The sequence below is a fragment of the Bidens hawaiensis genome, unplaced genomic scaffold (genome assembly GCF_021521415.1).
Source record: "Bidens hawaiensis isolate Kalapana, Puna unplaced genomic scaffold, B.hawaiensis_p1.1 tig00021526_1, whole genome shotgun sequence".
NCBI lineage: Eukaryota > Viridiplantae > Streptophyta > Magnoliopsida > Asterales > Asteraceae > Bidens > Bidens hawaiensis.
In genome coordinates this window covers 30,671-43,744 of record NW_027493351.1, presented here as the reverse complement: position 1 = coordinate 43,744, position 13,074 = coordinate 30,671, and positions in this window count along the sequence as shown.

Sequence of the window (13,074 nt, the reverse complement as noted above, 5' to 3'; positions counted from 1 at the left end):
CAGGTGTAACTTTTGTATACAGAGATCATTTGTGTGCAGTGACAAGTACTCCGCGGGAGGGGAGAATGAAACTTCCAATGGCAGACAACGCGCCAGAGGAATGGATTCTCAACCCAAAATTCCCGGAGCAGAAGATCACAATTGGCGCAACGATATCAGACGACACGAGGTTGAGAATGAAAAGATTGCTCACAGCATATATGTCGGTCTTCGCGTGGCAACACTCTGATATGACTGGGGTTCCGCGAGACCTGGCACAACATTCTCTCAACACGTTCAAGTCTGTAGAGCCAATTGCTCAAAAGAAGAGAGTCATGGGGGATGAAAAGTCGAGGGCCATGAATGAGCAGGTTGAGGATCTACTGCGCGCAAACATCATCCGCCCGATACGATACCAGACGTGGGTAGCCAATCCTGTGATGGTAAAGAAAAGTAACGGGTCGTGGAGGATGTGCATTGACTTCAAGGACCTCAACAAAGCGTGCCCAAAGGATTGTTACCCCCTACCAAACATCGATGCAAAGGTGGACTCCGTGGCGCCATTCAAGCTAAAATGTTTTCTGGATGCCTACAAAGGCTATCACCAGATTCAAATGGCACCACAAGATGAGGACAAGACCGCATTTAGAACCGACAAGGGTGTTTTTTGCTACACAAAAATGCCCTTTGGTTTGAAGAATGCGGGCGCCACCTACCAAAGACTTATGGATGCCGTTTTCAGCGAGCAAATCGGAAGAAACCTAGAAGTCTATGTGGATGATTTGGTGATCAAGAGCAAGGAGGAAAAGCAAATGCTCAAAGACATCGAAGAAACCCTTGGGCGCCTAAAGGAAGTTAACATGAAGCTCAATCCGAGCAAATGTACTTTCGGCGTACTAGAGGGAAAATTTATAGGTGTAATGGTCACCAAGGATGGTTTCAAGGTGAACCCTGAGAAGGTGGAGGCCATCCTTGACATGCCCTCGCCATCCACCATGAAAGAAGTTCAGAAGCTGAATGGTAGCTGGTATCAATCAACAGGTTCCTAGCGAACCATGCAACCAAATCTACCCCATTTGTCAATACATTGAGAAACTGCTTAAAGAAAAGTCAGTTCAAATGGACTCCTGAGGTCGAGCAAGCTTTCAGTGAGATTAAAGAATGTTTGATAAATCTGCCCGCGCTCACAGCTCCTCTTCTTGGTGAAACTTTGACATTATACCTATCAGCAGGAGAGCGCGCCATCGGCGCAGTATTATTGGTGGATCGCAAGGGAATCCAAACGCCAATATACTATGTGAGTCGGGTGCTGACAGATCCTGAGACGCCCTACTCCATCATGGAAAAGTTAGTTTTATCACTAACACACGCGTCGCGCAAGCTTCATAGATATTTCAATGGTCATCCCATTGAAGTTCTGACTGGTTACAACATCCAGCAAGTCTTGCGGCGCCCCGCGCTCTCAGGAAGGCTGACAAAGTGGGCGCTGGAATTAGGAGAGCACACGATCTCCTATAAGCCCCGTCCAGCAATAAAGGGACAAGTCTTGGCTGATTTCATGGCAGAAGTCCCCGAAGGAAAAATTGAAGAGGCTCAGCGCGAGGTAGACCCTCCGCGAGCCAATGATGAAGAAAATGTTTGGAGATTGTTCACTGACGGAGCTTCAAACAATGAAGGGTCCGGCGCAGGCCTCAAACTGGTGGATCCAGAGAATCATGAATATACTTACGCCATCAGGTTGGACTTCAAGAGCACCAACAATGAGGCTGAGTATGAAGCCCTGCTGGCTGGCCTGCGCATCGCGCAAAAATTCGGAGTTAAAAAGCTAGAGGCCCATGTTGATTCATACTTGGTAGCAGCACAGGTCAATGGCCTTTATGATGCCAAGGAGAACACCATGCCTCTCTATCTAGAGCAGGCGAAAAAGCTCATCGAGCAATTTGACTGCTTCAGAATCATTCATATTCCGCGCAGTGAAAACAAATCTGCAGACGCGCTGAGTAAGATGGCATCAACCAGTTTTGATCACTTTGCCAAAGATGTCAGGGTAGAAGTAATGAGCAACCCGTCGGTGGTAGCGAAGTCTGTCCTGGTAACTCATACAACCCCTTCATCATGGATAACTCCAATAATGGAATTCTTGAAGGAGGGAAAGGTACCAGATGATCGCGCACAAGCGAGGAAGATAAGACACAAGGCGCAGAACTATGAACTGCTTGATGGTACATTATATCGACGCTCTTATCTTGGGCCGCTCATGAAATGCCTAGATGCTAAGGAAGCAAGCTATGTGATCAGAGAGATACACGAAGGAATCTGTGGAATTCATGCTGGCCCGCGCATGGTGGTTGCCAAGGCAATGAGCGCAGGCTACTATTGGCCAGGCATGTACTTGGACGCTCTAAAGGAGATCCAAAAGTGCAAAGCATGTCAGAGCTATGCGCCAAATACCATGCGGCCAAAGAACAACTTGATTCCAGTAACCTCAGCATGGCCTTTCCACAAATGGGCAATCGACATTGTGGGTCCCCTACCGCAAGCGCCTGGGCGAGTAAAATTTTTGGTAGTGGCAGTAGACTATTTTACAAAATGGGTTGAAGCCAAGCCACTAGCAAAAATAACAGCCGAAGCGATGAAACAGTTTATCTGGAGCCACATCATATGCCGTTTTGGCTTGCCCATGGAAATTGTGAGCGATAATGGCAAGCAATTCACTGACAAGAAGATATCCAGCTGGCTCAAGGAATTGCGCATCAACCAAATTTTCACTTCAGTTTATCACCCTCAGGGGAATGGACAAGTGGAACGCGCGAACCAAAGCTTGTTAAATGGGCTGAAGAAAAGGTTAGAGGGAGAATCCCATTCTTGGGTCGAAGAGCTACCGAATGTCCTGTGGGCGCACAGGACATTAAGCAAAACCAGCAATGGCGAGTCCCCGTTCAGCCTAACCTATGGAACGGAGGCAATGATTCCAGCAGAAATTGGATGCCCATCCCATAGAGTGCTCATGATGAGCAAGATTGATAACGAGCGCGAAAGAAGGTTGGATCTCAACTTACTTGAAGGGCGCAGAGAGGCGGCTATCATCAGTGAAGCCAAATACAAGAAAAAACTGGAAAAATATTACAACCAGCGTGTGAAAGAATGCCACTTTAAGAAAAATGATTTTGTCCTTCGAAACAATGAAGCTAGCCGCGCGATACCCCCGGGAAAAATGTCCCCCAATTGGGAGGGACCTTATCAAGTCTTGGAAGAATTGGGAAAAGGCGCATACGCTTTAAAAGATTTGAATGGAAAGAAGATCCCGCGCGCATGGAACGCGGCACAGCTTAGAAAATGTTTCATGTAAAAATGTCAAGTTTGTAATCAAGGCTTTTTATGCCATTATGAATAATGATACGCGCTATCTTCTCTTAATGTGGATTCTATTACCTTTTGCATACATGTTTCACACTTCCCTTTATTAGTTTTGAGCAATATGACAACATTGTATTGACATCAAAACGAAATAAAAACGAAGTAAAACATACATGCGCGAGCTTCAAGCTCAAACGCGTTAACGAGTCTTAACTCTAAAACGTCAGGGCCTTAGCCCAATTCTATTACCTTTTGCATACATGTTTCACACTTCCCTTTATTAATTTTGAGCAATATGACAACATTGTATTGACATCAAAACAAAATAAAACGAAGTAAAACATACATGCGCAAACGCGTTAAAGAGTCTTAACTCTAAAACGTCAGGGCCTTAGCCCAATAATGTGAGCCTTAGCTCAAATAACTTACAACATCCATCCTGCATGCTGCGCAGCCTGACCATAAAACACCTAAACACAACTAAGGCAAAGCATATGCAAAAACATAGTTGATAAGGTCTCAGGTTGGGGTCGCGCATAAAATTGTAGTGGATATCTGAGTAACACATTGACGCGTAAAGGCTAAAAAACTCATAATTCCATAAACGCGCGATAACGTCGCGCAGAAGAGGAATAATGAAAGCGCCAAGACACGTGTCAACATAATCAAGATATGGCAAAATCACTTACAATATGACAAGGGTTAAGGGTTAAGTATAATAAATTCCTTACAACCTTGTTCTTATTCCAACGTGCAAGCATATCTTATATAAAGAGATGAATGGGAATGCGCAAGATGCGAAGAAGGGAAAAAACAAAATTTCATTCCAAAGCATTGAAATTTACAAGTTTACAAGATGAGATACAAACTACAAATAAAAAAAAAAAAAACATGAAGGGCTTCTCAAGTCTCCACGTTGACATCAGCCTCTTCATCATCCTCATCATCGCCCTCGGCATCTGGCGCAGCCTGCTCCTCGTCATCTCCAAACTGACCATAGTCAAGTTCTTCATCTTGAATGGAGCCTTCTATCACGACAGTGTCAGGAGCGGATCCTTTGGCCACGCCAGAGCCGCTAGCAACGCCAGCATTCCCCGCGCCATCATCGCCGCCGCCTGCCCCTTCGCACTCGTCAAGTAATTTCTTTAGCGCGACGAGATCGGGCTGGTCAGCAAGCGCGGATATCTGCAAATCATAAGGAAAAATATGAGTACAAAAAGACTTAGAAAATAAGTCAAGGTAATCTCATTAAGGTTAAAATACCTGCGCAAGGATGGGAATGGGAGTATTCATATACTTCTCCCCCATCGCGGCCATGTCCGCGCAGGCAACGGAGCTCTGATAAGGGTACTCGGACGGGTTCTTCTTCAGCATGCCATATTCATAGCCATCCGTAAACCCTTCAGCTCGCCCCACCAAGCGCGCGGTAGCGTTGCAGTCCATCACAAGGGCCTGAAACTCGTCTGAGTATTTCATCGCGAAAGCGCAACGAGTCATGCCCTGTGAGATGAGCCATTGGCGATCCTGCGCGAGGCCAGCAACAGACGTCTCGAGGGCAGGAACCTGAGAGTTTAATAACTCAACAGTTTCCTTAGTCTTTTTTAGCTCCTCTTTGTCGGACGCTGCTGCCGCCAAGATTTCTTCTTTTTCCGCCCGCGCAGCATCAAGTGCTTCCTGGCTAGACGCTGCCGTCGCCAGCGCTTCATCTTTATCGGCCTGCGCGGCCGCCAGCTCCCTCTTCAGGCGCGCAACCTCACTCTCCAGTGATGATTTTTCAGTGATAGACTGGACAAGAGCTTGGTCACGCGCCTCCGCCTCTAACTCCAAGTCGCGCGCTCTTCGCGCGAACTTGGCCGCATCCGCCTCCGCCGCCTGCAGCTTCTCCCGCGCCGCCTGAAGCTCATGCCCGCGCTTCACGAAGGCGCTGTTGGCACTTGCTCGGTTCTCACTGAGCTCTGCTTGGAGCTTCTCAGCTCTTTCGCGAGCATCAGAAAGATGCCAAGCAGACACCTTAGCCTCTTGCTTGGCTTCCGCAAGAGCATCACGTACTTTAACGTAATCAGAGCGAAGCTCTTGGGAGGCAGCAATGAAGGCCGACCCAGCAAACATATGATCGTTGAGCAGGTCGTCGCGAGCGCGGTCCTCCTGGAACCTCCTTTCAGATGGAGGCACAGCATGAGCCCAGAATTCCGCACACACACCCATGGACTGAAAGGTGTTGTCTTCAGTAATATTCCATCTCGGGCGGTAAGTGTGATCGGCTTCCTGCAAAAACAAAGAAATTATCTAAGTCATCAAAACATTAAGATGGAAGTCCGCGCAGCGGAGCAAAAAAGAAACTATACCTGCGGGGATGAAGCAGAAAAGTCAGCGCCAGCCCCACGAGAGGGCTCCGCCGCGAAACCTCGTGGCGCTGCAGGGCTGGCGCGGGCGCCATCGGAGTCTTCAGCATGAACCTCCTCATCCTCCTCTGAAATAGGCCTCTTCTCCTGCGACCTAGAATCAAAATCGGTCTCGCGAGGAGGGCTGTGCGCAGGAGGAGGTGAGGGAGGTCTCGACGCCGCCAGGTCGGCGCGCAAAACGGCCTCCTGCTCCTTAGTAATCCCGATGAGGGGAGATTCATCGCTTGCAGGAGCAGGAGCAGAGCCAACAGCGCTGGCACCGGCGCCAGGAGTGCCGCCAGCTACGGCTTCTATGAAAAAATCAACAACAACAAATGCTTCATGACTTGATCTAAAAGAAAGTCAGAAAAAAAAAAAAAAAAAGAGCGCAATACGTACCTTGGCGCAACTCTGTTCGCGAAGCAAACATCGCCATGAAGTCCATTCTACCCTTCTTTGAGGGTAAAACAGGGGACTTCGAAGCGACCTCCGGCGCAGCCTCGGCATCTTGTTGCGCTGTCGCCGGCTCTACAAACATTTGAGTGAGCAAAGATTCATTAATAATTCTATCAGAATCGCGCTCATAAAACCATAAAGGATAAGCAAAGTATACCTGTCGAAGGCGCAATGCCACTTCCCTTTTCCGTAGCGCGAAGGGAGGAGGTAGCGCCACCATACCTCAAGTGGACAGGAGGTCTGCCCACTTTTTGAGGCAGGGAAGACAAGGAAACCTTAGTGGTAAACCCCTGGGTTTTCCCAAATCCCCCCGCCTGAGTAGGAGGATCCTGAACAACAGGGGCATCATCCTTCTTCTGTTTCTTACTGGCCCCTGCGCCAGTTTTCCCCTTAGCTTTACGCTTTAGTTGGGGCGGCTCCTCTTCCTCCTCCTCTTCCGCGAGCTCCAGCTCGTAATTTTCAAGCGCATCTACAATACATGCAACAGAAGTGTTAGCCAAATTTGGTATTATAAAGGCAAATGCATAAGTACAAAGGATTACCAGGCGCATCGCTGTCAAAGACAAATCCCAGATCAACAGGGATGAACATGTCATCAAAGCGATCGGGGAAACCAACCTCCCCAGCGCCAAGCGCGACGGAGCCACCCTCCACTTGATCATCATATGCGGCGTGGATATACTCCTTGGTGACTGCACAAAACAAGTCAAATGATATCAGCAAAAAGAATTATATTCGCGCAGAAGTAAAGCAATGAGATAAACTTACACAAGCCGTCGACTTGGATAACGGGCTCAAGCGCGCTGTCCGCCCACCTCCTGCTCATACCAACCCCCACCAGCGCCTCCTCACGAATGTTCTTGGCGGGGGATGGTTCAGCGGTCAACTTATTAACCTAGGCGCCAGTTGGGTTCTTGAGGACACCCACATCCGCAGGCGCAGAAGAAATCGCGCGTATGGTCATGCGGATGGGGATCACGCCAGCCCTGATGAAAAAGAACCTCTCAGACCAGTCATGAAGGCTCTTGAATGAAACAGTGGAGTACTTCACCTTCTGACTGCGAGGAATGAAGGAGAACCAAGAATCTTGGATCTTGGGCTTATAAAAAAATTGAAAGCGCCGAGGGGTGGGCTCCTCGCGCTGGGATTTGCACATGAACTCAAAGTGAGTCATGCGCACAAGTCCAAACGGATGGACTTGGGATATATGAATCCCATAGAACTTAAGCAGTGCACCCACAAACCTTGTCATCGGGAGACGAAGGTTGCAGTGGGTGAAAAAATGGCTATATAGGGATATATAGCCGGCAGGCGGGTTCGCCGCCGTTTGCCCGGCCCCAGGCAACATGCAGCCAAACACAGGGAGAAACCCCTGAGAGGCGATAAGGCTGTCAAGATCAGCCTGCCTCAATTTGCAGGGGATTTCATTCCACCTCTTACCGGCCTTGGTCCTCCCTACCTCCTCCGATGAGACCTCAGCAGCCTTCTTCCCCTTGCCGGTCTTCTTCAATGTAGACATTACTAACGATTTTCTACGGCAATGGATGGGGGAGATTGTGTTGTCTGAGCTATCAGACATACAACTGTGACAACGAACAAAGGTTGCTTCTGAATAACAGATATTTGAGAAGCAGAACAAAGGTAATCAGAAGACAAAGAAAGAAAAGCTCTGAATAACAAACAAGAAGATGAAGGATAAAAAAGCTCTAAGGGCTGGCTTTTATAGGCCCAGGAGAGAGAAAAATTGGTGCTGAACGGACTTCACGCGCCCCCACTCGCAGGTGTAAGCCAACGCGAGCGCGACACGTGTCCTTGACAACTGTGTGAGGGGACACGAAAAGAAATAATACAGCTGCAGCCAGAGTTCACGCGCCACCACTCGCAGGTACGGACCAACGCGAGCGCGACACGTGTCCCTGACACTATTTGAGGGGACACGAAAGGCAACTGTAGCACCTCGAGCACACGAAAGGTCTGACATGTCTCCATCACTGACACATGTCAGCAACAACCAACCACGTTCAGAGACGATTCGTTTTCAACCAAAATGATAGAATTTCGCGCAATGACGAGTAATAAGAAGAAAAAGACAAACCCCTACTAAAAGAGCAAACTGTTAAGTCTAACATCTATCTTGCCTCGCTCGCGCGAGACAAGACACACATTAGACTGGGGGGGCTTGAAGAGGTATGTACCCGCCTCAACACCGAGCGAGGCGGGTCAACCCACAAGATACAGACAAGTGACTTGAAATCAAGACATTACGAAGGCACAAAGCCAAAACCTATGCGCATGGCGCATATCACATATGCTCAGGCATTATATGCCCAGGCACCACACATGCTCAGGCATCATATGCTCAGGCATCACATATGCTCACGCATATCACATATGCGCGTGGCGCATATCACATGCTCGTGCATATCACATCTGCGCATGAAACATCTGCGCGTGAGAATAAAGAGAAGACCTCGCGCATCCTCAGGATAGGCGCATATCACACATGCACATAATCAACCTCGTCCTTATCCAAATCAGGATTAGGGCAACCTTGATTGTGCACGTCAGACAACCTTCCAGAAGGTATCTTTTTAAGGAATAAGAATATGCTGACGTTGACAGCTGCCAAATGAAAGGTGGACAACTCAGCATAACACATGTGCTACCACGTGATTACACCCAATGAGAAAGCACCAGGTGTCCCAGAGGACACGTGGCGCAGAGCAATTGGAGGAGGCCAACAAGGCTGAGCCCAATCAGTGGAAACCCTAGCACTATAAGTACAGCATCAACTCCAGATTTCCTTACTCTGATCATTATTATCTTCTCCCACAAAATACTTATTCTCACACCGGAGGGTTACCCCAAAGAGGACCCCTCTGTCCCTTTCTGAGGGGTAAGTTGACGGTGCTGTTCATTTTGTAGGTGGAAGAGCTCAGATCCAAGAAAACCATCGGTGAAATAGTATAATCACACCCGAGGAAAGTAGATCGTCTACTAGTGAGTCGATCCACGTTTCTTCATTTAGTATTTTGATTGGTGGAAGTAAACCCAGAATCTGATTCTCTCTAAATATTACCAAAATAAGCCCATTTTTATTGTCTTTCGGTCTTTCCATAACTTTGAAGCACATGAAAGAATGGAGTACACTCACAAAACGCACATGAAAATACCCTCAAATACTAAAAAACTGTGCTTGTTTAATATATATAGATTTTTTTTTAGTAACTCAATTTTCTTATTGGCTACTTTTATATTTCATAGAAACATCCAAACGATTTACAATGAAGTGGCAGGTAAGCGGGCAACGAGCTGCGCCGCAACCCCCTTTTGGATAGCAAATCCAATCCGACTATAGATTATATGCTAATTAGGTGCCGAAAATTAAGCCGTTGTTTTGTAAAACCATATCTCGACATCCTTTTTAGTGCATAATTAGCATATATCTCGATCTAGAATACAGAATAACCACCAGTTGCATGCATGTTCACCCAATGAAGACACCCCTTATTTTTTTTTATGTTATTTTTCAACTGTGGACACCCTTTTAAATAACCGTACATTTACTCATTGTTTTTCATCGATCCATCGAGCTAATAAACCTTAACGATGGTTAACAAGTCCAATGAACGCCGTACTTTGAGTTTCTGTGAGAAGATACACAAAGCTGCATTTGGTAGATCAAGCCGCGGTCCATGTGTGCCAAAGTTAAAAAAATGTTTCAAGTCCTTCATATCCATCCACTAATTATATTTACCCCACAGACAATGGAAGTTATGTTCCTGGTGAGGGAAGACCCTTTAAAAACTATGCGCATTTATCTTTGAATAATGTTGACAACAATGGATATGGCGGGCAGATGTATTATAGTAAGGAATGTACACTGATTACATTGACGCCAAGAACAAAACGACGACAAGAACTCCTGATGATGTCGTTGGTACCAAGTTCTCCAGCAACGATAGCTTTGATGATCGCGTTTCTAGTTTTATTAGTAATGTGAAACGGAAATTTGTTACTACATCAAGCATGGGTACTAGTGATAACTAGACTCCATAACCATTATAATCAATAAGCCTGGGGAATATGACGGTATACTGGTTTGTTTTATGTTGTTTCATTGTCACACATGGTCTATAGTTGCCATGTCTTATGTGATGTTGTATGTGTGTTTATGCAAGTCTAGTTGATGTTGCTTATGGTTCCTCGATCTAATGCCCACTTTGGCTGTGAAGTTGAGAATTTTATCGATTATTGCCGTGTAGGACGGGTTCTTGAATAACGTCAGTGGTGGATCCAGAAAATTTTGCCAGTGGGTACAAAAAACAGTCAACATAGAACGGGTCAAGTCAAACTAAACGGGTCAAATCAAATGGGCCAGGACAAATGAAATTACATTAAATAAATCACGTATAGAAATGTAAGCAATAAATTTCACCAAAACGCAATAACAAAATACATATTAGAGTTGATAAAAACCTTTGCATAATTGTAATGGCACAAAGCGCTCTTATGTACATATAAAAAATTTTAAAGTTAAATAGTGTAGAATTATAAAAAAGAAATGATACTCTGAATACTGTAATATTTTGGTCTACTTTTTATGATGGTCCGATTAAATTAACAAAATATATCACTATATTAATAACTAATTGATGAAGTGGTTAGACAATTAAATAATCTAAGTTTAATTGTTATTTTTTGAAAGAAAAACTACGCTTGCGTTTGAAAAGTTGGCTCGAAAAGTTGAGTTTGGGTCACTAAAAAAACACGGATTGGGGCACTTGGGGTCTTTGAACTTAATATAGTAGAAGTTTATAAAAGAAAATACGAATTTGAGGGGGTGCATACGCTCCCCATGGCTCAATACTGAATCCGCCCTTGAATAACGTCCAACTGGATCAAACCGGAAGTATATGAAAACACACATATTTGAAGTAACATACTTTGACTCTTTTCTTTATTGATTAAACTCGACACATAAGGCTTAATATTTAATCCTCTATTTATACTAGACAAACTAGTCGATCCTATTTTACTACAACATTTTATCAAACAAATTAAATAAATAAATAAAATTGAATAAACATACTAATTCAAAACATTCTTTTATTTAGGTAACTTAGCCAACTCAAACTCTTCTAACGCTATTTTCACGAGTCACATATTTGTTTATTTTCCTGTGTTAAGATTTAATGTTTTAGAGTTTAGGTCGTGTATAGGATGGGGTCACATTTTTCTAATAAGGTTGTTTAGTTAGTTACGAAAAGTTGATATTCCTATACAGAAATATGTGTTTTTTCAAGGATAAATTAAATAACCTGTAAATTTGGGAGCATACAGTCTAAGTCAACTTTGGTGAGTTTGACTTTTATTGGTGAAACACGTGTCTTTTTAAAGGTCATGAGAAGTTGGTGACAATAAAGCGCCGCCAACTCATCCTTTTCTCGTGTAAGCAACTATTCACATTTCACAATACTTTCAGTTTAAACCAGTACAATCTGTTCTTTGAGAACTAGTCAAATAACTTACGAAACCAGCAAAGTAATGCATACCAGTAAGATTATATAAAAGCCTGTACCGGACATGTGACCGATCTTTAAAGTGTTAAAGATAATAATAGATCATGAAAACTATACTTGATTTAACTTATATTATAACACGAAAATTATAGAGTTTAAAGTAAGAATACATCTAGAAATGTATTTGAAAGTAACTTATATTATCATATATTCATATGTAAACTATTAATCAATGGAGATTTTTCAAGATTCCTTGATTTGTTGTTTAAGAACGAAAACCAATCTTTACTAAACACAACTACAAAAGCCAAGAGAGAGTTTTTCAATATGTTAATTCAAGATTCCTTGATTGATCCGCCGGGGGCTTGTGTAGTGAGTTCTTTATTTGCTCTATGATGTCTTCGTATTGTCGTTTTTGTAGAGCTTTTGCTTACAACATCAATATGATAGATGAACATATGATCATTTTTAAGTAACATGTGTATCACACTTTCTTATTCTTATTGTAAAATACTCATATATGATTATTTGTAAGTAACGTTTCTAACTAATTTATTTATTTTTATTTTTATCATCATAAAGGGTACATTTTCAATAATGTTTCATATATGTATTAATTAACAACTATATTAAGAAGTTTGCAAGAAAAATTCTCCAGACAATCAAGACTCACGTACATAACTATTTAAGCAACCTTCTAGAGTTTTAGCCAACTTTTGGACTATCTTATTTCACAACAAAACTCTAGACATCTAGTATTTCATGACTTAATAGGTGAAATTTGATATGATTTCTTTTCTACTTTGTCAACTAAAGATTTAATTTATTTTAATTTATATGAAATGTTATGTATGGGGTTAAACTAGGGTTGTCCAAATCAAAACTGCTCGTGGCTTGTTGGAAAATTGTTCGAAAAATGTTCGTTCGATTTCGGCTCGGTTTGGAAATGAGATGTTCGGTTTGAAAGCAAGTCAAACACGAGCAAAGCCATGCTTGGTTTCGTTCGGTTCCTTTTTGCTCGAATCGTTTTTTATTTATTAATTTTATATATTTTTATGCATATGTATAAAAATATACGGGGTAGCACTTTTCAAAGTTTTTAAAATTTTAAAGTTCAAAAATTAAACTTTAGCCGCTAGTTTTATATATGTTTTCTTGTTAACTTTGAGTTCCATACATTTTAGAGTTGTAAGTTTAGGCATTTTAGAGTTATAAGTCATGAATTAATGATATTTTAAAGCTTTAGAAAATTAAAATTGAAAACTTTGTACAAAATCAAGTCGAACCAAGCTGCTCGGTTTCAACCAAACCAAGTTCAAGCATAAAAATGTAGCCCGTTTCTTTAAATTCAATCCGCTCGATTCGGCTCGATTTCAAAC